The 22,187-nt window shown below is 38.5% G+C and overlaps 1 pseudogene; it reads right to left on the reverse strand.

Moving 5' to 3' along the window:
* Positions 1–5,898: 5,898 nt before the first annotated feature.
* Positions 5,899–6,577, reverse strand: LOC125175764 (mitochondrial intermembrane space import and assembly protein 40-like; annotated as a pseudogene).
* Positions 6,578–22,187: the final 15,610 nt, after the last annotated feature.

A 22,187-nucleotide genomic window follows, 5' to 3' on the forward strand; every position in this document is an offset into this window, starting at 1 on the left:
GCTTTCTATCCTATTCCATTGATCTATGTGTGGATTTGTGTGCCAGTACCATACTGTTTTAAGTACTGCTTTGTAATATAACTTGAAGTCTGAAATTGTGGTACCTCCTTTTTTGTTGTTTTTTTTTTTTTTCAAGATTGCTTTGCCTATTTGAGGTCATTTGTGGTTCCATACAAATTTTAGGATTGTTCTAGTTCGTGAAAAATGATGTTGGTATTTTTATAGGGATTGCATTAAATCTGTAGATTGCTTTGGGTAATATAGACATTTTATTTTATTTTTAAAGATTATATTTTGAAGTGATCTCTACAGCCAATGTGGGGCTTGAACTTAAAACTCTGAGATCAAGAGTTGCATACTCCACTGAGTTAGCCAGGTGCCCAGGATAGTATCGACATTTTAACAATATTTGTTCTTTCAACCCATGAGCATTTCTTTGTATTGTCTTGAATTTCTTTCATCCATGTTTTATAGTTTTCAGGATACGAGTCTTTTACCTCTTTGGTTGAGTTTATTCCTAGATATTTTATTGTTTTGGGTGCAATTGTAAATGTGATTGTTTTCCTTTTTTTTAATTTTTTTTTTAATGTTTATTTATTTTTGAGACAGAGAGAGACAGAGCATGAGCGGGGGAGGGGCAGAGAGAGAGGGAGACACAGAATCCGAAGCTGGCTTCAGGCTCTGAGCTGTCAGCACAGAGCCCGACGCAGGGCTCAAACTGGTCAACCACGAGATCATGACCTGAGCCAAAGTCGGAGGCTCAACTGACTGAGCCACTGAGCACTCCTGTGGTTGTTTTCTTAATTTCACTTTCTGCTGCTTCATTATTAGTATATAGGAATGCAACAGATTTCTGTATATAGATTTTGTATCCTGTGACTTTACTGAATTCATTTATCAGTTCCAATAGTTTTTTGGTAGAGTATTTAGGATTTTCTATATATGGTATTATGTCATCTGCAAATAGTGAGAATCTTACTTCTTCCTTACCAGTCTGGATGCCTTTTTATTTCTTTGTGTTGTCTAATAGTTGTGGCTAGGACTTCCAGTACTGTGTTGAATAAAAGTGGTGAGAGTGGACATCTTTCTCTTGCTCCAAACATTAGGGGATAAGCTCTCAGTTTTTGAGTATGATGTTGGCTGTGTGTTTTTCACATAACGACTTTATTATCTTGAGTATGTTCCCTCTAAATCTACTTTGTTGAGAGTTTTTTATCATGAATGGATGTTGTACTTTGTTGAATGCTTTTTCTGCATCTGTTGAAGTGATCATATGGCTTTTATCCTTTCTCTTACTGATGTGATGTATTACCTTGATTGTTTTGCAAATGTTGAACCACTCTTGTATCTCCAGGAATAAAGTCCCACTTGATCATGGTAAATTATTTTTTAACATATTGTTAGATTCATATTGCTGATATTTTGTTGAGGATTTTTGCATCTATATTCATGAGAAATCTTGCCCTGTAGTTCTTTTTTTGTAGTTTTACTCTGGTTTTGGTATCAGGGTGATACTGGCCTCATACAATGAATTTAGAAGCTTTCCTTCTTCTATGTTTTGAAATAGTTTGAGAAAAGTAGGTATTTACTCTTCTTTAAATGTTGTAGAATTTATCTGTGTGGCTGTTTGATCCTGGACTTTTGTCTGTTGGGAAGTTTTTTGATTACTAATTCAGTTTCATTGCTGATAATTAGTCTGTTCAAATTTTCTATTTCTTCCTGCTTTAGTTTTGGTAAGTTATAGGTTTCTAGAAATTTATCCATTTCTTCTAAGTTGTCCAATTGCTGGCATGTAGGTTTTCATAACATTCTGCTGTAATCGTCTGTGTTATTAGTTATTATTTCTCCTCTTTTTTTTTTTTAACATTTTTACTTATTTTTGAGAGATAGAGACAGCGCAAACCGGGGAGGGGCAGAGAGAGGAGACACAGAATCCGAAGCAGGATCCAGGCTTTTAGCTGTCAGCACAGAGCCTGACACGGGGCTTGAACCTACAAACCGTGAGATCATGACCTGAGCCAAAGCTGAACACCCAACCGACTGAGTCACCCAAGCACCCTTATTTCTCTTCTTTCATTAGTGATTTTATTTGGTCCTCTGCCTGTTTTTTTTTTATTTGGTTTTGGAACTTTTACTTTTTTATTGAAGTATAGTTGATACACATTGTTACATCAGTTTCAGGTATGCAGCATATTGATTCAAGTAGTCTATACATTATGCTGTACTCACCACAAGTGTAGCTTTCATCTGTCAGCATACAACACTATTATAATATCATTGACTATATTACTTATGTTTTACCTTTTATCCCCATGACTTATTCCATAACTGGAAGCCTATATATCCCACTCCCCTTCACCCATTTTGCCCATTCCCGCACTGTCTTTTTCATTCTTGCCTCCTGTGACATAAGTTAATTGATCACACAAGCATGGGTTTATTTCTGTGCTCTCTGTTTTGTTCTATTGATCTGTGTCTCTCTTTTTGTGTCAGCACTGTACTGTTTTGATTACTACAGCTTTGTAGTATATCTTGATATCTGGGAATGTGAAACCTCCAACTTATTATTAACAATATTCTTCCAGTCCATGAACATGGAGTATCTTTCCATTTCTTATTGTTGTCTTCAGTTTCTTTCATCAGTATCTTAGAGTTTTCACCTCCTCAGTTAAGGTTTTTCCTACAGATTTTTTTCTTTTCAGTACAATTTTAAGTGAGATTGTTTTTTTTAATTTTCCTTTATGCTATTTCATTAGTAGTATATAGAAATGCAACTGATTTTGATATTTTGTATCCTACAACTTTACTGAATTCATTTATTCTAATAGGTTGTGTGTGTGTGTGTGTGTGTGTGTGTGTGTGTGTGGTCTAAGGGTTTTCAACATATATCATGTCATTTGCAAATAGAGAGTTTTACTTTTTCTTTACAATTTGGATGCATTTTGTTTCTTGTCTGATTGCTGTGGCTAGGACTTCTAGTACTATATTAAATAAAAGTTGGGAAAGTCAACACCTTTGCCTTCTTCCTGATCTTAGAAGAAAAACTTTCAGTTTTTCACCACTGAGTATGATATTAGTTGTGGCCTTTATTATGTTGAGATATGTTCCATCTAAACCCACTTTGTTGAGAGTTTTTATCATGCAGATGTTGAATTGTGTCTAGTGCTTTTTCTTCATCTATTGAGATGGTCATATGATTTTTATTTTTCATCTTATTGATGCAATGTATCATATTCATTGATCTGTAAATATTGAACCATCCTTGCATCTCTGAAATAAATCCTACTTGATCATGGTAAATTATCCTTTTCATGTATTGTTGAATGTGATTTGCTAATACTTTGTTGAGGATTCTTGTATCTATATTCATAGGGATATTGGCCTATAGTTTCCTTTTATTGTAATGTCTTTGGTTTCGGTATCAGGGTAATGCTAGCCTCATAGAATGTATTTTGGGAGCTTTCTTTCATCTATTTTTTGGAATCCTTTGAGGAGAATAGATATTAGCTTTTCTTTAAATGTTTGCTGGAATTCATCTGTGAATCCATCTGGTCCTGGACTTTTGTTTGTTGGGAATGTTTTTATTACTGAGTCAATTTCATTACTAGTAATTGGTCTGTTCAGATTTTCTCTTTCTTTTTGATTCAGTTTTGGAAGAATTGTATGTTTCTAGGAATTTGTCCATTTTTTTCTAGGTTGCCCAATTTGTTGGCATATTGTTTTTCATAGTGATCTCTTATAGTCCTTTGTATTTCTGTAGTGTATTATGTCTTCTTGTTCATTTATGATTTTATTTGGGTCTTCCCTCTTTTTTTTCTTGATAAATCTGGCTAAAAGTTTATTCATTTTGTTTACCTTTTCAAAGAACTGGCTCTTGGTTTCATTGATCTTTTCTATTTTGTTAGTCTCTATTTCATTTATTTCTGCTCTAATCTTTTTCCCCCCTTCTACTAACCATGGATTTTGTTCATTTTTTTTTCTAGTTCCTTTAGGTGTAAAGTTGGAGTGTTTATCTGAGATTTTTCTTGTCCCTTGGAGTAGGCCTTTATCACCATAAATTTCTGTCTTAGAACAACTTTCACAGTGTTTCAAAGATTTTGGACCACTGTGTTTTCATTCTCATTCTCATTTGTCTCCATGAATTTTTAAAATTTCCTTCTGATTCTTCATTTACCCATTAGTTGTTTAGTAGCATGCTGGTTAGCCATCACATGTTTGTGTTTTTAAATTTTTTTTCCTATGATTGATTTCTAATTTCATATTGTGGTGGTTGGGAAAGATTCATGATATAATTTCAGCCTTCTTAAATTTACTGAGACTTGTTTTGTGGCCTAATGTGATCTATCCTGGAGAATGTTTTATGTGCACTCGAAAAGAATGTGCATTCTGTTGTTTTTGGATGGAATGTTCTGTGTATATCTATAAAGTCCATCTGGTCTAATGTGTTGTTCAAAGATACTGTTTCTTCATTTTCTGCCTGTATGACCTATTCATTGATGTAGGTGGGATGTTAAACTTCCGTATTATTGTATTAGCATCAGTTTCTCCCTTTATGTTTATTAATGTTTGCTTTATGTATTTAGGTGTTCCCCTTTTGGGTGCATGGATATTTACAATTGTATTCTCTTGTTGGATTGATCCCATTATTATGTAATGACATTCTTTGTCTCTTGATACAGTCTTTGTTTTAAAGTCTATTTTGTCAGATATAAGTATTGCTACCTGGCTCTTTTTTTGCATCCATTTACATGGAGTATCTTTTTTTATTCTTCACTTTCGGTCTATATGTGTCTTCACATCTGAAGTGAGTATCTCTCTCTCTCTCTTTTTTTTTTTTTTTATCATGTTTTCCTTTTAATTGACTACTTAATTCACATTGTTTCTTCTCTTGGCTGTTATTTTGGTAACAATTAGGTCTCCACCTCTCAAGAACATTGTTTCCCAGCAGGCTGACACAGAGCCATTGTGAACACAGGCCCCAAACTAGGGCTTTTGGAATAACAACAAGGACAAAAATAGCCTTTCTTTTCACCTAGGAAGGGATTGTGAATCAGAGGGTCCAAAGCTCCAGTTTCCAAACACAGAAAACACTGGGAGTTGAGGTAAAAATGGAAACCAAAATGCATCAGAAATGAAATATAGTATTCCCTCATATATTCAAGGTCAGGATGGTTTTCGAGAAAGAAGTATCTGATCATTTGGCCTCTTGTATTAGGAATGGCCCCACTCCAGCATTTTTAAAGAAAGATGTTCTTGGGGCGCCTGGGTGGCGCAGTCGGTTAAGTGTCCGACTTCAGCCAGGTCACGATCTTGCCGTCCGTGAGTTCGAGCCCCGCGTCGGGCTCTGGGCTGATGGCTCAGAGCCTGGAGCCTGCTTCCGATTCTGTGTCTCCCTCTCTCTCTGCCCCTCCCCCGTTCATGCTCTGTCTCTCTCTGTCCCAAAAATAAATAAACGTTGAAAAAAAAATTAAAAAAAAAAAAAAAAAAAAAAAAAAAAAAAAAAAAGAAAGATGTTCTTGTTTCTAATTCACTTCCTAAAGGGGTATGAAATCTGATATAATCAGTAAGAATAAATCAGCTCACTCACAAGATACTCCCAGATAATGTGCTGATCATAGCACATTATTTCAAAGTGACAAAATTCAGGATAATCTGAGAAAAGAATTCAAAAGTGACAGCTACATTTGCTGATAGGTTTATGTGAGACACACATACATGTTTTTCCAGTGTATATGTCAAAAGACCAAGACCATCAAGATAAGTTATTTTGTACATTATAATGCACAGAACAACAGAGGGAAGGACAGTTTCTCAGAGAATGACCAAAAGGCATTTTGCAAAAAGGTTCATATCACTCCTAGGCAGAAGGACTGGAGCCCAGTACCTTATGTCCTTTTATTAGTTTGACCCCTCCTTTTCTTTGGTTGCAGTGGCCTCAGTGGGAGCTGTCTCTTCTTTTTTTTTTTTTTTTTTTAATTTTTTTTTTCAACGTTTATTTATTTTTTGGGGGACAGAGAGAGACAGAGCAGGAACGGGGGAGGGGCAGAGAGAGAGGGAGACACAGAATCAGAAGCAGGCTCCAGGCTCTGAGCCATCAGCCCAGAGCCTGACGCGGGGCTCGAACTCACGGACCGTGAGATCGTGACCTGGCTGAAATCGGACGCTCAACCGACTGCGCCACCCAGGCGCCCCGGGAGTTGTCTCTTCTAAACGTTCTGCTGACTTTTCCTCTTCCTCCTCCACCTCCTCCTCATCCTCCTGGGAATAGAGGTCGGGTATTTCTGCATACATTCCTGCATGACCCAGAACTGGTCTACACAGTCTGACCCCTTGACATCCTCTGTGCTATGGTAGAAGCAGGAAAAGGCTGACTTGAACTGTTCTTCATAGGGGCCACTGGCCATTCCCCCAAGACATGGGCAGTTCCAATTAATGTCTCCATTTGGCAGGATCAATCCATACTCTTCATATGGATCATTGGGGTCATCAGCCACCAGCTCTGCTTTGCTGGAGTTTCATGGTCTTCTTTGGCCACAAATATAGTTAGATCCTTCCCTTCCTGCCAGCAGTAGGCCATGGTTTGCAGCTCAGGCACTCAGACCTCCCAGCAATAGTGGTGGGGGTAGCACAAGCAGAGGAGGGCTCACAGCTGTGACCTCTGAAATGAGTCTCTTGTAGGAAGCATATAGATTATTGTTGTTTTTTAAATCCATTCCACCACCCCCATGTCTTTTGATTAGAGCATTTAGACCATTTATATTTAAAGTAATTATTGATAGGAATGTACTTATTGCCATTTCGTTACTTTCTGGTTGTTTTTATAGTTCTTTGTTCCTTCTTGCTCTCTTTCCTTGTGATTGATGGCTTTCTGCAGTATTATGCTTGCTTTTATTTCTCCTTATCTTGTGTGTATCTGTTGTAGGTTTTGGGCTTGTGGTTGCCATGAGATCCATATATAACATTTTAAGTATATAGCAGTCTATATTATGTTGGTGGTCACTTAAGTTTTAACACATTCTGAAAGAACTGCTTTTTTACTCCCCTGTCCACCATGTCTTACTTATATGTTGTCATATTTTACATCTTTTTGTTCACAACTTATTTATTTCTAATTATGGCCTTTTCTTTTCCACTGAAAGAACGCTTCTTGTTAGTGGTGATGAGCTTCTTTAAATTTGTTTGTCTGGAAAACTCTTTATCTATCCTTCAATTCTGAATGATAACTTTGCCAAGTAGAGTATTTTTGGTTGTAGATTTTTTTTTTCTTTCAGTACTTTGACTATATCATGCCATTCCCTTTTGGCCTATCAAGTTTCTGCTGAAAAATTAGCTGATAGCCTTATGGGGTTTCCCTTGTATGTAACTTCTTCTCTTTTACTGTCTTTAAAATTCTCTTTATCCTTAACCTTTGATATTTTAATCATTATGTGTTATGGTGTTAACATCTTTGGGTTTATCTTGTTTGCAATTCTCTTTGCTTCCTGAACAAGGATTACCATTTCCTTCCTCAGGTTAGGGAACTTGTTAACTATTGAAATAAGTTTTCTGCTCCCCCCGCCTCCTTGTGAGACCCCTATAGTGCAAATATTTGTTCATTTGATGTTGTCCGACAGATAATTGTTTAAAGTTATTTCTTCCTTTTATTGTTCAATGTGGATGCTTTCCATTACCCTATCTTCCAGATCTCTGGTCCATTCTTCTGTATCGCTAATATACTGTTGATTCCTTCTAGTGGGTTTTTCATTTCAATTATTGTATTCTTCAACCCTGATAGGTTCTTTTTTATGTTTTCTCTCTCTTTGTTGACGTTCTCACTGAGCTCTTCCACTCTTCTCTCTAGTTCAGTGAGCATCTTTATGATTATTACTTTAAACTCTTTATTCAGGCATATTACTTTTCTCTGTTTTATTTAGTTATTTTTCTGAGGTTTTTGTCTTGCTCTTTTGTTTGGAGCATATTCCTCTGTATCATTTTGCTTGACTTTCTGTTTGTTTCTATGAATTAGGTAGAATAGCTGCTTTTCCTAACTTGAAGGAAAGTGTCTGATTTTGCTTGATTTTCTTATGTTTGTTTCTATGAATTAGGCAGAATAGCTGCTTTTCCTAAACTTGAAGGAATAGCTCTTTCTCCTAAATTTGAAGTATGGTCGTCCCCTCTATAGACTATGTATGCCTGGTGATTCTGGCTGTCTGTCTGGAGTCTTTGGGTGCTCCATGCTGAGGCTGCCCTAGTGGGAAGGCCAGAGCTGATGTGGATATAGGCTGGGACAATCCCAGGGCTCTTTGTGCAGAGGGTACCTTGGCAGGACAGCTGAAGCTGAAGTGGTGCAAGTCAGGAGGTCCTGAGGTTCTCCCTACAGAGGGCACCCTAGCAGGAGAGCTAAGGCTGAAGTAGGTGTGGGCTGGTGCAGTCCCTTGGCTCTCTATGCAAAGGTTACTCTGGCAGGACAGCTAAAGCTAAAATGGGGGCAAGCCAGGGTGTCCTGAGGCTCTCCATGTGTGTGTGTGTGGGGGGAGGGGTTCCCTGATGGGGTGGCTGGAGTCAAAGTGGGACATGGGCCAGGAGGTCCCAGGGTGCTCTATACAGAGGATGCCCTGGGAGGACAGCTGAAGCTGAAGTAGATACAAGTGAGGGCTTCCCAGGACTCTCTGCACAAAGGGTGCCCTGGTGGGGTGGCTGGAGCCTAGGCAGGAATCAGCCAGGGTTTTCAGAGCACTCTGTGCCAGGGGTGCCCTAGCAAGCCATCTGAAGTCAAAGTTGTATGGGCCTAGAGTGTTCTGAAGTGATTTGTGCCTGTGTCATTGTGTCACGATGGCAGTAGTGAAAGCTAACAGGAGGTATCCCAGTGTGCTGTATGCTGGGGTGGCCTCAGTGGGATGGCTGGGGTTAGTTTTGGCCAGGGACCCAGGACTCGCTGAGATAAGACGCTGGCTGGGATACCTGGACCCTGCTCCTGTCCATACTATCTAAGTGGAAAAGGAACACAACTGTGGCATTAGCCATCCCTTCTGACCCTGAGAGAGTTCCAGCAGCTTTCCCATCACTTCGCAGGGTTCTACGGCTAGATCTTTTATATTCCAGTTGTTTTTTTTCCCCACAGCTTTTTTTTTTCTGTGCCCCAGAGCATCCAAGGCTAGTGTGAACTATAGGCCCAGTGCTCACTGAGGCAACAGGCATGCTATGGCACCTGCACAGTTCTCCATCTGTGCTATCATGGTGGAGGGGGAGCGTAAACTGTGTCATTCACCAGCACCTCTGACCTGGAGAGAGTTTCAGCAGCTTCCTTGCTGTTTTACAGGGTTCTAGGGCTTCCTTTATATTCTAGTTGCCTTTTTTTTTTTTTAATTTGAGGGAGACAGCATGAGTGGGGGAGAGGAGCAGAGAGGGGAGAGAGAGAGAGAGAGAGAGAGAGAGAGAGAGAGAGAGAGAATCGCAAGCAGGCTCAACATTCAACACGGGGTCAAACATGGGGCTTGATCCCACAACACTGGAATCATGACCTGAGCTGAAATCAAGAGTCAGACATTCAACAGAATGAGCCACCCAGGCATCCCAGAAAAGCGGCAGTTTTAAAGGGCAACTAGGGGGTGTCAGCCAGTTGAGCAACCAACTCAATTTCTGCTCAGGTCACAATCCCAGGGTCGTGGTATTGAGCCCTACGTTGGGCTCTACGCTGAGTGCGGAGCCTGCTTGAGATTCTAGCTCTCTCTCCCTCCACCTCTCTCCCCACTCACATTTTTCTCTCTCTAAAATAGAATTAAATAATAAATAATAAACTGCATCTTTTCTTCCATGCCCCAGGGCAGATGAATCTGCTCATGTTCTCCCTATATTCTCCCTCCCCTCTGCAGTTTGTAGCATGATGGGGTGGGGGAAGTTCCCTTCCTTACCATGCTTTCATCACTTTTGCCTGTTCTCTGCATGGTCTCCATATCTTTTGTTGTACAGCAGTTGTTATTGAGTTGTATGAGTTTTTAACTATATTTTGGATAGTGACCCCTTATCAAAGATATGATTTGCAAATAGTTTCTCCTATTCTGTAGGTTGTCTTTCATTTTGTTGATCTTTACAGAAGCTTTTCAGTTTGATATAGTCCCACTTGTTTATTTTTTGCTTTGTTGCATTTGCTTTTAGTGTCAAATTGTAAAAATCATCACCAAGACCATTGTTAAGGAGTTTACCCCCATGTTTTATTCTAGTTTTGTGTTTTCAGGTGTTATGTGTAATTAATCCATTTTAGTTGATTTTTGAATATGAAGTAAAATAGGGGTTTAGTTTCACTGTTTTGCATGTGGCGTCCAGGTTTTCCAACACCTTTTACTGAGGAGACTATCCTTTCCCCATTGTATATTCTTGGTGCCTTTGTAAATTAATTGATCATATATGTATAGATCTATTTCTGAGTCTCTTCTGTTCCACTGATATATGTGTCTGTTTTTATGCCAATACCATACTGTTTTGATTACTACAGAGTTGTAATATAATTTGAAATCAGCAATGTGATGATTCAAATTATGTTCTTCTTTCTTAAGATTGCCATGGCTATTCTGGGTGTTTTGTTGTCCCCTATAAACTTTAGGATTGTTTGTTCTATTTTTGTGGAAAGTACCATTGGAATTGCTTTGGATATTATGTACATTTTAACAATGTTCTTGTAATCCATGAGCACATAATATCTTTCCATTTATTTGTGTCTTCAATTTCTTTCTTCAGTGTCTTATAGTTTTCAGTATGCCGAAATATAGATATGTATTTTTTCAGTTTTCACCTATTCATTATATTTATTTCTGGATATTTTATTCTTTTTGATCCAGCTGTAATTCAGATTTTTAAAATTATCTTTCTGATAGAAGTGAAATGTATTTTTGTATATTGATTTTATATTCTGCAACTTTGCTGAATCCACTTATTCTAACAGTTTTGGGTGGGATCTTTAGGGTTTTCTATATATAGAATTATGTCATCTGCAAATAGGAAATTTTACTTCTTCCTTGCCAATTTAGATGACTTTTATTTCTTTTTATTGCCTAATTGCTGTGGCTAGGACCTCCAGTACTATCTTGAATGAAAATGGTGAGAATGGACATCCTTGTTTTTTTCCTGATCTTACAGAAAGAGTTTTCAGTTTTCCACCATTGAGTAGATGTTAGCTGTGGGCTTGTTATATATGCCCTTTATTATGGTGAGGTATGTTCCCTGTATACTCACTTTGTTGAGAGGTTTTGTCATAAACAGATGTTGAATGTTGTCAAATGCTTTTTCTGCATCCGTTGAGATGATCATATGATTTTAACCTTTCATTTTGTTAGTGGTATATCATCACAGTGAATGATTTATGAATGTTGAATCATACTTGCACCCCAGGGATAAATCCCACTTGATTGTGGTGAATGATCTTTTTAATGTATTGTTGAATGTGATTTGCTGATATTTTTTTGAGGATTTTTGTTTGTATGTTCATCAGGGATACTGGCCTGTAGTTTCCTTTATTTGTAGTGTCTTTGACTGGTTTTGGTATCAGGGTAGTGCTAGCCTCATAGAATGTATTTGGGAGCTATCTTTCATCTTCTATTTTTTGGAATCCTTTGAGGAGAATAGATATTATCTCTTCTTTAAATGTTTGGTAGAATTCATCTATGAATCTCTCTGGTCCTGGACTTTTGTTTGTTGGGGATTTTTTGATTACTGATTCAGTTTCATTACTATTAATTGGTCTGTTGAGATTTTCTTTCTTTCTGATTCACTTTTGGAAGATTGTATGTGTCTAGGAATTTATCCATTTCTTTTTGGTTATCTAATTTGTTGATGTATAATTGCTCACAGTAACAACATTTTTTAAATGCTAGAGAATATTGTCAACCCAGAATTATATTCCCAGCAAAAATATATTTCAACAATGCAAATAAAAAGATAGTTTTTGCACATTAAAAATCAGTTAATTTTTTTTACTGGGGCTCTCCAATAAGAAATGCTAAATGAAGTTTTCAGGCAAAGGGGAAATGATCCTAAGATGGAAGGAAGGAATGAAGAACATTCATCTTTAGGAAGGAATGAAGAACATAAAAATGGTAAATATCTAGATAAATATAGAAGACTATTTTCTCCCTTTTAATTGTTTAAAGATAAGACTGTTTAAAACAAAATTTAACAATTTTGTGGGATTTATAAGGTACACAGAAGCAATACAAATGGCAAGTGTTGCATAAAGGATGATGGGAGTGGCTAAGTAAATGGACCCATGTAGTTTTAAGGTTCTACCTTTTACATAAAGGGATACAATATAAACTCTAAATTAAGCTGCATATGTTAAGGATGCCTACTGTAAACCCTAGAACAGCACTAAACAATAATGCAGAGTATGTAGTGAAAAAATTAATAGGTTAAAAGTATTTAAATATTTAAAGGACAGAAAACATCAAACTGAAGGAATTAACAAAAAGCAGACCCTTCAGTGCCCCTAGGACAAAGTCCATGAGGCTTCCATGGCCTGGCTCCTGCCAACCTTTCTGGCCTCATCTGTCTGGCCCACTAAGCATTCCCCATATTAAGTTGTCTCTACTTCCCTCCATTCTCCCTCTCCTGTCTTCTTCCTCTCTTATCATCTCCTGCAAGGGACATCTTTCCCACAGTCCTTTCCCTTGGCTTACTCTTCATTCTTCAGGTCTCAGCAAGGTGACACTTACTTCAGAAAGCCCTTCTGGGCCAGGTTTTCCTTTCTGTGTCATCCATTGCCACCCCCCCACCCCCCGCCACACACACACACACACACACACACACACACACACACACACCCTTCATCACTTCAGTCACCTGGATTCTCTGAAATTTCTGGCTCATTATTCTGTGTCCCTAAACTGAACTTCACAAGGGCAGGGATATGTATGGCCTCTTCTGCTCACCATTCTGTGCCATGGCCTGCAAAGTGCTCAGCTCATAGTAAATATTCAGTAAACATTTTTCAAGTGACTAAAAGAGTGATTAAATGAATTAGTAGAGAAGGTGGATAGTGATTTTTCTGCCTAAGAGGGAGTCCCTATGCTGAGGAGGTACTGTCACAAAAAATAGCAGCAAGGGGAGCTGAGGGAGCAAGCCTGTCAGAAGCACTGAGGCAGTGCATGTTGGCATGAAAGATAACCAAGTTGAATCATTGAATAGAAAAAGCACAGGATGATATGAGTAGCATGCTGTCAGTTGTGTGATACAGGTATAGTCTACTTCCTGAAGGATGTACAAGAAATTTGTAATAGTGAGCTTCATTGTGGAGGAAGGAAAATATTTTCAATTTGTACAGTGTTCGTGTACTGCTATTTTAAGATAAATAAGATTTGAGGCACCTGGGTGGCTCAGTCAGTTAAGTGTCTGACTTCGACTCAGGTCATGATCTCATGGTTCATGAGTTCGAGCCCTGTGTCAGGCTCTCTGCTGACAGCTCAGAGCCTGGAGCCTGCTTTGGATTCTGTGTCTCCCTCGCTCTCTGCCCCTCCCCCACTCATGCTCTGTCTCTCTCAAAAATAAACATTTAAAAAAATAAAAATAAATAAAATTAAAAGCAAGTAGATTGTGAATGTAAAGACTTTATGTGTAGTGCTAGCCATAATTGGAATATATAAAAACAACTTGCATGTCTGTATTAGGATTTTCCAGAGAAACAAAGCCAATAGTGTGTATATGTGTATAAAAAGATTTATTATAAGGAATTGGCTCATGCAGTTATGGAGACTGGCCTAAGTCCTAAGATCTGCACAGTGACTTGACATGCTGGAGACTCAGGAAGAACTGATTTTAGTTTGAGTCTAAGGAAATAAAAAGCTGATGTCCTAATTCAAAAGTGGACAGACAGAAAGAATTTTCTTACTTAGGGTACAGTCAGCCTTTTTCTATGCAGTCCTTCAACAGATTAGATGAGGCCCACCCACACTAGAAAGGGCAGTCTGCTTTACTTATTCTATCAATTGAAATGTTAATCCCGTCTAAGCACATTAACATTCAGAATAATGTTTGACCAAATATTACCTGGGTATTCCATGGCTCAGTCAAGTTGACACATAAAATTAACCATCCCAATGTCCTACAGTAGGGTAATAGAATATAACACAGGCCTTAAAGTGCTAATTGTAAAGGATAGGGAAAATGAGTATGGTAAGAAACTAAGTGGAAAAAAAAAAAAAACCACGGAATACTGGATTGTACCTACAACTGCAACTGTGAAATATGTGCATGCATGGATAAAGAATAGAAGGGAATAGGAAGACATAGAAGTAGCTTTTGTGTTAAGTTGCTGAGATTATGGAGAAGAGTTTTCCTTACATTTTTCCGTTAGTTTTTTAATAATATAATTTTTAAAATGTAAGAAACCAGAAATCCCAGATGTAAGATTGTACAGGAGGATGGAGTAGTAGTAAAAAAACAGTGCCTGACACATTGTCTGTACTAAAATAACTATTGAATGAATGAGCAATAGTTACTGTCCTCAGCTGGCTTCCCCAGAAGCAGACCATGGGACAAGGATTTGAGTGCAAGTAATATATTTGGGAGGTGATCACTGGTAGGGCATAGAGAAGTGAGACTGGGAAGGGAAAGAAGCCAATACAGTGCTCTTTAATGAGTAGTATGACTGGTGACTATTGACTAACAATCCATTGGAGACCTCTGGGACAATATGTAGAATTGGCTTCGCTTTGTTTCACTCAGAGAACAAGAAAGAAGGAGTTTTAATCTAAAGACTCCCATTGGTTGAAAGGGCTGCTTCTGGGGGCATTAATTCCTTGGCATTTGTAGCCTACCCCAAGCTAGGGCTGATCTCACTTCTGTGGCTGGAGAAAGCCTGCAGGCAGTCACAGGTGCTTGAAGTGAGTAGCTGTTAGTTATATGGGAACAATGAGTGCTAAGGGCAGGGAGCGGGCACTGACAACATCTGCAAAAGTTACTGTCATTGAACACCTATGATTCGGGCACTTGGTGAACATTGTCTCTAATCCCCACCCCAGTTTTACAAGATGATTATTCTATGTTTCAAGTGAAGAAACTGAAGCTCAGAGAGGTTGTGACTTACTCAAAGTCATGCAGGGCAAGGTACTTGAACTATAAGCCTACTATGTTTTTCACTTCCTCCTGCTATCTCCCAGTAAACTCGGCACTGGAAACTTCCTAGATAAACTCAACAAAAATTTTTTTTTTTTTTTTTTAAATTTTTTTTTTCAACGTTTATTTATTTTTGGGACAGAGAGAGACAGAGCATGAACGGGGGAGAGGCAGAGAGAGAGGGAGACACAGAATCGGAAACAGGCTCCAGGCTCCGAGCCATCAGCCCAGAGCCCGATGCGGGGCTCGAACTCACGCACCGCGAGATCGTGACCTGGCTGAAGTCGGACGCTTAACCGACTGCGCCACCCAGGCGCCCCAAAAATTTTTTAAAAATAGACAATAAAAACCAAAATGGTGGGGCGCCTGGGTGGTGCAGTCGGTTAAGCGTCTGACTTCAGCCAGGTCACGATCTCGCTGTCCGTGAGTTCGAGCCCCGCGTCAGGCTCTGGGCTGATGGCTCGGAGCCTGGAGCCTGTTTCCGATTCTGTGTCTCCCTCTCTCTCTGCCCCTCCCCCGTTCATGCTCTGTCTCTCTCTGTCCCAAAAATAAATATAAATAAAAAACGTTGAAAAACAAAACAAAACAAACAAAAAAACCCCAAAATGGTGACAGTTCAAAGTAGCAATTTAGTAAGATCCGCTTCAAAACAGCACACCTGTCTGCGTCCACCTGTGCAATCCATAAGGATTGAAATCTCTGACAGAAAGAGAAAGCACAAAAAAGAGGACATCTACCAGGGCTGAAGCAGCATTCCCAGCTAAGAATAAGGCCGGGCTCAATAAACTTGTACTTACTACTTTCTGAGAGCTCAAAGAAGAAATCATGACTGCAGAAGGAAATTTATGGGTACTATTAGAAAAGCAAATCTGCCTTTGTTACTTTCTCCCTCTGAATCCTTCAGTGACTCCCAACTGCCTTCAGTATTCCCTCAGTAGAGCATACGAGTGATTCAAGATTTGGTCTCTGCCGACCTTTCTATGCTCATCTACCCCTCACTCGCAGCCATGTAACACCGCCTGCAGTCCTCCCACTAGCCCAGCTCTGTCACACCCCAGACCACTTGTGAAGGCTGGTCCTATTACCCTGAATTTTCTTTTCTTCTCTTTTCCACCCAGCTAATTCCTACTCGCTATTCAAGGCTTAGTCACTATGTTTTTTACTGAAGTTTCTTAATCTTTAAAAAAACATACCCTTGGGGAGCCTGGGTGGAGCCCTGCTCATGTGCTCTCTCTCTCTCTCTCTCAAAAATAAATAAACGTTAAAAAAAATTTTAAACCATACCCTTAGCGGATATATGTATGTGTATGTATGTCTTCATTTCATACCAGCCTTCCCCTGAGACTCTGATTATTCCTCTTTGAGAATTGCTGATATGCAGAATATATCCTCTACATCTGAATATCTATCATCTGGAGTGATTTTGTATTTACTTTATGTAGTCTTCCTTGTCAGAACCATACTTTTCCACTTCCTCATTTATCAAATAATGTTATAATATTGAATGCATTTTTTTGAGCCTTTGCCCTTCAATGCAAAGATTCCCCATCAGCTTCCATACTCCTTCCTCCGACCGACACCAGATGGGAATTACTATTCTATGGGAAATTTCTCAAGATGTCAGCCTAAGCTAGGTGGCGCTTTCCTGTACACAGATTATCTTATATATACACCTTTATATTAACCCTTTCATGCTGTTGTGAATGTATGGATATAATTAGTAATTTTCCACTGAGTTCTTTTTTTTAAAGGGAATAAACATATTAAGTTTCCACCAAGTTCCAGGCACTGTCTTAGTTAAACGAGTAATCCTCAGGAGGAAAAAGAGGACAAGGGCCTATGTAATTTTTCAAGCAAGGTTCCAACTAGTTAGTGATGAAGCTGTGATTCTAGGTGCAGTTTGCCTGATATTGGAGTCTATGCTCATTCATTAAAGTGCATTTGTGCTTGAAGGAAAAGCTGTGTCTAAGCTCTGCATCTGTGTGCTCAGCACTGTGCCTGAAACAACCAGACCCATAATATTTTGGGGGTGAATAAATGAGCCAAAGACATCAAGCAAAGTAATACAAATCTGAATAGATATCACTGAACAAATAAGTGATGAATCCACACCAACCCAGAAACCTAAATCTCAGGGCATGTATACGAAAAGATGCAAAACAAACCCACATCAGAGGGAGAGGCCACAGTAAGAGCTCCAGTCGACAGACTCCACAGAGCCCAGCCTCAAGGCATCCCAGGTAGGCCACCAGACATATGAGTGAAGAAACCATTAGTCTCAATGAGGCCCCAGACATGTGGAGAAGAGATAAGCCCATTCTGCTGTGCCCTCCCTGGATTACTTACCCACAGAATAATAAATATTATGCATTTATTATTAATGCATAATAAAATGATTACAGTTTTACACCATCAAGTATGGGGTGATCTGTCACATAGCAATAGAATAATCAGAAAAATATCCATTCATTCCTTTTCAAGATACCTCTTTGTCAGGTGTTTAAAAATTTTTTAAAAAGATAGAATTTTGTGAGTTGCAAATAGAAACTGAGAAATAACTTTTAGGAACCTATGATAAGAGTGACTTTAAGACCTGTCCTTGCGATGTTGGATAAGAAGAAATCTAAGAAAACTGAGTTATTGTATAGTAAATTTGACTTTTCTGTTTGAAGGCAGAAAGAAACCATGGCATGACTTACAAAATCACCCACATTCAGAATTTCTATCATATCCCTGACTTGTAAAGATCACAGTAAGAACAGTGGAAATCAAAAAGCACATACGTGGAGAATAAAAATAAAGATACAGAGACTCAAAAGAGTTAAGTGTATTTAAACATTAACAGAAGGGGAATTTTAATATTGTAGATATAACCCAGCCAAGGGCACAGTCCATTAGTAGGTCATGAAATCAAGTTAGTAGCTCTTGACCAGCTTTTTAATTTTTAAATTAAATATAATATACTATAACATAATGGAATAGAAAACATCAGGGGTGCCTGGGTGGTTCAGTCAGTTAAGCATCTGACTTCAGCTCAGGTCATGATCTCGTGGTTCAGGAGTTTCAAGCCCCGTATCGGACTCTGTGCTGACAGCTCAGAGCCTGGAGCCTGCTTCTGATTCTGTGTCTCCCTCTCTCTCTGCCCCTCCCCCACCTGCACTCTGTCTTTCTGTCTGTCTGTCTGTCTGTCTGTCTGTCTGTCTCTCTCTCTCTCTCTGCCCCTCACCTGCTCACACTCTATCTGTCTCAAAAAAACCAGAACATTTAAAAAAATTTTTTTTAAAGAAAACACCAGAGTTTCATCATAAGGTTGCTTAGCAAAAATGCCATATTGCACCAATTGCAATGAATGGGGTTAGAGAGAGGGATGTGATGAATTCATGAGCTCGTTAGCACTGGGTCATTTGATCTTTTGTTCCCTGGTATATTGTGATAAATTTGACTATCAAAATGGAAGGGTTAATGTTGTATAGTTGCAGCTAAGTTTGAAGCAAAGTTTAGTATGATTTTATTTGCTGTTGGCAGAATTATACTTTCTAATGGATTTTAGATAAGAACTTTGTGTTTTTCAGAAAAGGCATTATTATCAAAGCAATATATTTTGAGTTTGTAATGATTGTAGTATTTTAACTGAACTTGTACCAAATGCTTTAAAATTGATTATTTAAAGAATAAAATTTATTGTTTAAGAGTAAAAAATGATGAAGTGAAAAATAGAGGCATGTTCAAGTTTAACTGGCGAACATAATTGTTAATGGTCCAGCATTATGTGCAGCTCTATTAAGAATTACACTAGTGTTTCTGTAGATCATCCACATCATCAAAGTTGGAAGCTTAGCATTGGTGAGAGACCAACACAGGTTCTAATGAGAGACAGATAGGGTTCCCAGCTTGTTCTTGCTCCCCCTGTCAGCCTCCCTGACTTCATGCCCAGCACCAGATGCAGGGGTAACTGATTGACACTGACTGCTTACCCAACTAGTTCCCAATTATGTTGGGTATAAGTCTTATAATAAATCCTTTATATCACCGAAAGAGGTTCTTTCCTGATTGAACCCTATCCAATAGCTCTCCTCTGTTTCTTTTCTTTTTTTCCTAGCAATTCACTTATCCTGCAGAGTTTTCCATAGTCTGGATTTTGGATTTTGCTGATTGTGTCCCTGTAGTATTGCTTACTATGGTCCTCTGTCCAATTTATTTCCTGTAAATTGGTAATTAGATCTGCAGGCTTCATCAGATTGAGGTTCAGTTTTGGGGGTGGGAGGCAAGATATAAATAGGTGTATTTTTCTATCAGGAGGTATATAATGTCTCGTCGTCTCTTTATGTGATACTAGTAATCACTGACGATCAATACCAAGACCCATCATTTCATTATTATTTGCGAAATGGCAATGTTATCTCATTCTTCACTTATTTTTTTTAATGTTTTTATTTATTTTTGAGACAGAGACAGAGCATGAGCAGGGGAGGGGCAGAGAGAGAGAGGGAGACACAGAATCCAAAGCAAGCTCCTAGCTCTGAGCTGTCAGCACAGAGCCTGACATGACGCTCAAACTCACGGGCTGTGAAATCATGACCTAAGCCAAAGTCAGATGCCCAACCTCCTGAACCACCCAGGTGCCCCATCTCATTCTTCACTTACTATATGCCATATTTATATAAACAGAAATTTCTCTTCAACTGTTTGTTTACCCTCAGGTACAGTTTGTATAGGAAAAACAAGATAAAATACAAGATTTCAAAAGAATATTTTGATTCCCTAGCATCTTCCAAAGGTGACTAATAAGTTTTGTTGTTTTTTAAAGGATTGTTACAAATTCATGAACATATTTGAAGTATTTCAAATAATTCCATTCTTTTTTTTTTAATGTTTGTTTTTGAGAGAGTGCATTTGTGCAAGCAGGGGAAGGACAGAAGATCTAAAGTGGGCTCTGTGCTGACAACAGAAAGAACAATGCAGAGCTTGAACTCATGAACTGTGAGATCATGACCTGAGCCAGAGTTGGATGCTTAACCAACTGAGCCACCCAGGTGCCCCTTCTTTCTTTCTTTTTTTTTTTTTTTTTTAAGCAGGCTTGAGCTCACAACCCTGAGATCACAAGTCACATGCTCTACCGACTGAGCCAGCCAGGCATTCCCCACCCCCCCCCACCCCCCCACCTCCAATTTATTATTCTTGTGGACATTTGGGCAACTGAGCAAATGTCCCATTTGGGGGCAATGGATGCCTCTTAAAATTGGTTCCTAGGTCATTTTAACATACTCTCCCTTGCTTTTCTTTTCTTTTATTTCTTTTATTTCTTTTTAATGTTTATTTATTTTTGAGACAGAGAGAAAGAGAGCATGAACGGGGGGAGGGTCAGAGAGAGAGGGAGACACAGAATCTGAAGCAGGCTCTGGGCTCTGAGCTGTCAGCACAAAGCCCAATGCGGGGCTCGAACTCACGGACTGTGAGATCATGACCTGAGCTGAAGTCGGATGCTTAACCGACTGAACCACCCAGGCGCCCCAGGACCATAGGATTTTGGCTTAACCTCATCTATCTGAATCCAGTTCTCCTTTTTTTCTCACACTGGAATACCAACATAATCAGTTTTTTGCTTTATCCCGCATACACACACACCAGTCTTAGAATAACAGTACTGACGCTAACACAAGCATTATGATTACCAAAAACAGTTTAAGATTTTTTTCAGTTTTTTTGTAAGGTATATCCCACCAAGAACACACAAAATAGAATTTTAAGCCCATTTGAAATAATTCATATTTCTGTGTTTATCCTGTTCATTCAATATAGAGTTAGGTTTATTTGTTTCATTTTACTTCTGATTTTTAGGGATTGCCTTTTAAAACCACACAGCTTATAATTATGTAAAATGCTTACATGGTTCCATTATCAAATGTATCAAACAAGATATATTCAGAAAGTTTTAGTTTCTGTCCCTTTTTTCTTTAGCCTTTCCATCCCTCTAGCGTACCATGCACACTTGTTTTGGTTGCTTTTTTTCATTTACTAGTATGTCCAGAGTATCACTCTATAGTAGTGTATAAATGTAGTCCTCATTTTTTTGTAACTCTGCGTGGTATTCCATTATATATATATCTCATATATAGTTATTATCACCATTTCTTTCTAAAAGAATATTTGGGTTATTTCTTTTGTTATTATAAATAATCTGACTTTTAAATTTTTTTTTTTTTTTTTGCAGAGAGGAGTTTTTTTTTTTTTATTTACATCCAAGTTACTTAGCATATAGTGCAACAATGATTTCAAGAGTAGATTCCTTATTGCCCCTTATTCATTCAGCCTCTTGCCCTCCCTGCAACCCCTCACCCAACCCTCTGTTTGTTCTCTATATTTAAGAGTCTCTTATGTTTTTGTCTCCCTCCCTGTTTTTATATTATTTTTGCTTCCCTTCCCTTATGTTCATCTGTTTTGTATCTTAGAGTCGTCATGTGAGTGAAGTCATATATTTGTCTTTCTCTGACCAACTAATTTTGCTTAGCATAATACCCTCTAGTTCCATCCACATAGTTGCAAATGGCAAGGTTTCATTGTTTTTGATTGCTGAGTAATACTCCATTGTATGTATATACCACATTTTCTTTATCCATTCATCCATTGATTGCCATCTGGGCTCTTTGAAAACTGTGGATATTGTTGATAGTACTGCTATAAATATTGGGGTGCATGTGCCTCTCCCAAACAGCACACCTGTATCCCTTGGATAAATACCTAGTAGTGCAATTGCTGGGTTGTAGGATAGTTCTATTTTTAATTTTTTGAGGAACCTCCATACCGTTTTTAGAGTGGCTGCACCAGCTTGCATTCCCACTAGCAGTGCAAAAGAGATCCTCTTTCTCCGCATCCTCGCCAACATCTGTTGTTGTCTGAGTTGTTAATGTTAGCCATTCTGACAGGTGTGAGATGGTATCTCATTGTGATGATGAGTGATGTTGAGCATTTTTTCATGTGTCGGTTGGCCATCTGGATGTCTTCTTTGGAGAAATGTCTATTCATGTCTTTTGCCTATTTCTTCACTGGATTATTTGTTTTTTGGGTGTTGAGTTTGATAAGTTCTTTATAGATTTTGGATACTAACC

Source organism: Prionailurus viverrinus, chromosome C2, assembly GCF_022837055.1.
Source record: "Prionailurus viverrinus isolate Anna chromosome C2, UM_Priviv_1.0, whole genome shotgun sequence".
NCBI lineage: Eukaryota > Metazoa > Chordata > Mammalia > Carnivora > Felidae > Prionailurus > Prionailurus viverrinus.